The sequence below is a fragment of the Octodon degus genome, unplaced genomic scaffold, assembly GCF_000260255.1.
Source record: "Octodon degus isolate 3935 unplaced genomic scaffold, OctDeg1.0 scaffold00256, whole genome shotgun sequence".
Classification (NCBI taxonomy): domain Eukaryota; kingdom Metazoa; phylum Chordata; class Mammalia; order Rodentia; family Octodontidae; genus Octodon; species Octodon degus.
Genome location: NW_004524832.1, coordinates 2,032,355 through 2,036,764, shown reverse-complemented (window position 1 = coordinate 2,036,764; position 4,410 = coordinate 2,032,355). Strand labels below are relative to the sequence as shown.

Genomic DNA, 4,410 nt, shown 5'->3' with positions numbered 1-4,410 from the left:
TGCAGGCATGTGCCACCACACCTGATTTCCATGGCCAGCTCAGTGCCCAGAGCCAGCATGTCATGTGGTACCAGGTCCTTGGCTTGTCAGACAGGCGCTTAAACTGCTGAGCTATCTCCCCAGCCCTGTTTAACTATAAAAAATTTAAAGTACAATTTGATAAACTTCTCAAATCACTCTCCAAATATGTTAGCTCTGAGTCTGTCCAAGTTTGTCAGAATTTGAGAACTGAACAATATGAGGGTAGCCCCTCAATGTTTTACATCATAGAAACTCTGATTTTGCTTTTGGAGTCCACCACAATCAGGCTGTTATTTATTGTCTTCTACTTCATAATACTGTCCTGTTCTTACATTTATTATGTCTTTCCTGTTGTACCATCCTAGCTTGTGTTTTTTAGATTTTGCATTTTATTTTTGTTTCTTTCTCTCCTCTTCTTCCTCCTCCACCTCCTCTTTGACTTTTGCACAGAGCTACATCACCAATCTTCTTCCCACTTTTTAAAATTTTTGTCACAGTATCTCATAAAGTGGCCAAGGCTAACCTCAGACTCAGATTCCTACTGGCTCCAGCTCCCAGAGTGCTAGAATTATAGTCATGCACCACCACATTTGACTACTTCTGCTACTTTTCTTATGCTTTTCCACTTAGTTTTTCAAGACCAAACATCTCCTTATCATCTGTATTTATCTAAATTCTTCCTATTGTAAGCTTAGATCAAATATAATTTCCATAAAATTACCTCTGATACTTCTTAGTCTTAAATATTTAATGTCTTTACTTTCATATGCTGTATCACTTCCTTCTCACATATCATTACATGCCTCAAAATTATAAATTTATTCATTTTATTTATGTATTATCTCCAAAGTAATGATTTTCCAATAACAGTGAGTTGGTACATATTTACTTATTAAAAATGTGTATGTGGGGCTGGCCAAATAGCTCAGCAGATTAAAGCACCTGTAAGGAGGTTCAGAGGCTGGGGGTTCAATCCCTGGGCTTGCTGTGCTGGCCACACCCCCGGGGCACACTGAGAGGCAATTGAGATGGGGCATCCTGGTGCACCCTGTAATTCCAGTTCTTGGGAGGCTGTAAAGAGGTAGATCACTATGAGTCTGATCTAGTGAGACCCTGAACACCTTGTAGACCCTTCCCTAAAATAAAAATTAAAAACATATGTATGTGTCTGTATCTTTCTCAAGAATGCTCGTTTAACTATCTTTCATGTTTAGCAACATTTGACTTTCCTACTATAGAAACATGAAGCATTTATGAAAACTTTAGATATAAGTTCTTGTAAATGAATTTTCTGATAATTTACTATTAAAATTTTAATGACTATACTCTTGTATAACTCTGTTATGATAGCAAAATACCTGAGATGGGACAACTTTATAACGAAAGTGATTTATTGGGTTCATAGTTATGGAGGTTCAAGGTCACAGCACCAGATGAATTCTGAAGAGAATATCTCTCCACACATGGTGTCATAATAGTGGCCACACGTGTCAGAGGAAGAAATTGTGTCACCAGAAAGGAAGTACAGCAGCAAATCATGGGTCAACCTTCTGCTTTTATAACAACTTGGTTTCAGAAGAATTAACTCTGGAGTCTTTCTCTCTTAGGACATTGAGAGACTGTCCTGGGGCTGGGGAGATAGCTCAGTGGAATAAGCACTTCCCTGGCAAGCGCAAGGGCATGAGTTTGATCCCCGATTCTGTAAAGAGAGACAGAGAGAAAGAGAGAGAGAGAGAAAGAGAGAGAGAGAGAGAGAGAGAGAGAGAGAGAGAGAGAGAGAGACTGTCCTCAGTCCCTCTCACGGCATAAGCTCTTTGTCTTTAATCCCTCCCATGACATGACTTCCCACTAGACTCCACTGCTTAATAACTCTGCACGGAGGATGGCATTCAGATACAGGAACACTTGGTGGTAAAACTCAAACCATGTCTAAAATGTAGCACTTGTACCTTCCAAAGCCAAAAACTTCCTGGAATGTTAAGGAGGTATTATGATGCTAGGTTTAATATAGCCTTCTACTTTCTAAAGCAACTATTTTTATCTCATAATTTAAAAAAAAAACTTATTATTTTGAAGTACTTATTCAAATGCTCATAAAAGATTCCAAAAATACTTCATCTGGTAAATATATCGCCCAGATCATAGGCACATTTGCATATTTATCTTACTTTAGTAAAACCAGGGAATTAACGCAGGGACAGCACAGTTAACGCAGTGTCAGGCTTTACTCACATTTCACAAGCTTTTTGCCTTCATTCCTTTGTTATGTGTATTGTTTCATGAAATATTTTCCTACATGTGGATTTATGTAATTACCATCACAAACTAAAAAAGAAAAAAGCTCTACTATCACTAAACAACCTTCACGCTGCCCTATAGCCATGTCCTCTCTCTTTATCTCTGGCAACCGCTAAAAGGTTTCCTTTAGTCTGGCATCATGGCAGGCGTGGAGGAGGCAGAGGCCTCCGGGAGCCACCTGAACGGTGACCTGAACCCCAACGACAGGGAGGAGGGAGCTGCTTCTACAGCAGAGGAAGCAATCAAGAAAAAGAAGTGGAAGAAGAAGAGTGAAGGGCTGTTGCAGGGCAGCAAGAACCTGCAAAAGAATCAGGAACCTCCATAGACGAGGTAGCAAAAACAGTTGGAAAGACAAGCGCTGGAGGAGAGAGAGAGATGAGGATGAAGGAGATAGTGATGGAGGAGAAGGAGGAGAAGGAAGAGGAGGAGGAGGGGGAGGGAGGGGGAGGGGAGGGGGAGGGGGAAGATCAAAAGTTTAGACAGACCCTCCCTCAGTGCCAATCTGTGACTTGTACCCTAGCGGCTTGTTCCCCAAGGGGCAGGAGTGTGAGTACCCACCCACGCAGGATGTGCAAACAGCTGCTTGGAGAACTACAAGTGAAGAAAAGAAAGTGTTAGATCAGGCTAGCGAAGAGATCTGGAAGGATTCTTGAGAAGCTGCAGAAGCACATGGACAAATTAGAAAACGCATTATGAGCTTGGTCAAGCCCAGGACAGCAATGATAGAAATCTGTGAGAAGTTGGAAGACTGTTTTCTCAGGCTTGTAAACGAGAATGCAGACCTGGCCTTTCCCACTAGGTGTTCTCTCAATGACTGTGCCGCTCACTACACAGGCAACACAGGTGATGCCACAGTGTTACAGTACGGTAACATCTGTAAGATCGTCTTTGAAACACATATAAGTGGTAGGATCATTGGCTGTGCTTTTGCTGCCACTTTTAATCCCAAATATGATATGTTATGAAAAGCTGTAAAAGATGCCACTAATAGTGAAATGAAGTGTGCTGCCGTTGATGTCTGTCTGTGTGATGTGGGTGAGCCATCCAGGAGGTAACGGAATCCTGTGAAGTAGAAATTGACAGGAAGACACAGCCGATCTGTAAACTGAACGGACACTCAATTAGGCCATACAGAATACATGCAGGGAAGACTGTGCCCATCATGAAGGGCAGGCAGGTGACACAAATGGAGGAAGGGGAAGTGAATGCCATTGAAACTTTTGGTAGTACAGGAAAAGATGCTGTTCATGACGACATGGAGTGCTCACATTACATATAAAATTTTGATGTTGAACATGTGCCAATAAGGCTTCCAAGAACAAAACGCTTGTTAAATGTCATCAATGAAAACTTAGGTACACTTGCCTTCTGCCACCAATGGCTTGATCACCTAGGAGAAAGTAAATACCTGATGGCACTGAACAATCTGTGTGGCTTGGGCATCGTAGGCCCATACCCACCACTATGTGACATTAAAAGGTCATACACAGCGCAGTTTGAACACACCATCCTGCTGCATCCAACTTGTAAAGAAGTTGTCAGCAGAAGAGAGGACTATTAAATTTAGTCCAAAGCCGCCTTGACATATTTATTTTCTAAGCTTTGTTGGAATACGTTATATCAGAATTAACTTACAAGATGTTGTCTGTTTTAACAGCGGCCCTATGCAATGCTTTATCCATGTTTAAAAGAATTTGATTTTGACCAAAGGTGAACAATCCCTCTAATGTAATTAACCAAGAAAAACACTTTGAGGACTTCAAATGTTAACTGTTTCCTCCCTGTCTAGGAAGTGCTCAAGTTAGTTAGAAATGGCTTACACGTTTTGTTTGGAATACCCAACTCATGCTTTTTGGATATTTATATTGCCAAATTCTTACTTGAATGCTTTGAATGACTGACCACATCCACTTCTGCACCTATGGCCTCTGGTATTGTTTTATAACCTTCCTGGAATTGATTTTCTAAAAAATAAAGACATTTTTCAGATCTGAGAGCTAAAAGTAAATAAATAAATAATAAAAAGTTTCCTCTATATATACTTTTGTCATTTTGAGAATGTTATGTAGATGGAATCATATAATATAACCT

At 40.6% G+C, this 4,410-nt stretch overlaps 1 pseudogene; it reads left to right on the top strand.

The window, feature by feature from the left end:
* The first annotated feature begins 2,458 nt into the window (after positions 1 to 2,458).
* LOC101570643 lies at positions 2,459 to 3,880 on the top strand (annotated as a pseudogene).
* The last annotated feature ends 530 nt before the right edge of the window (positions 3,881 to 4,410 follow it).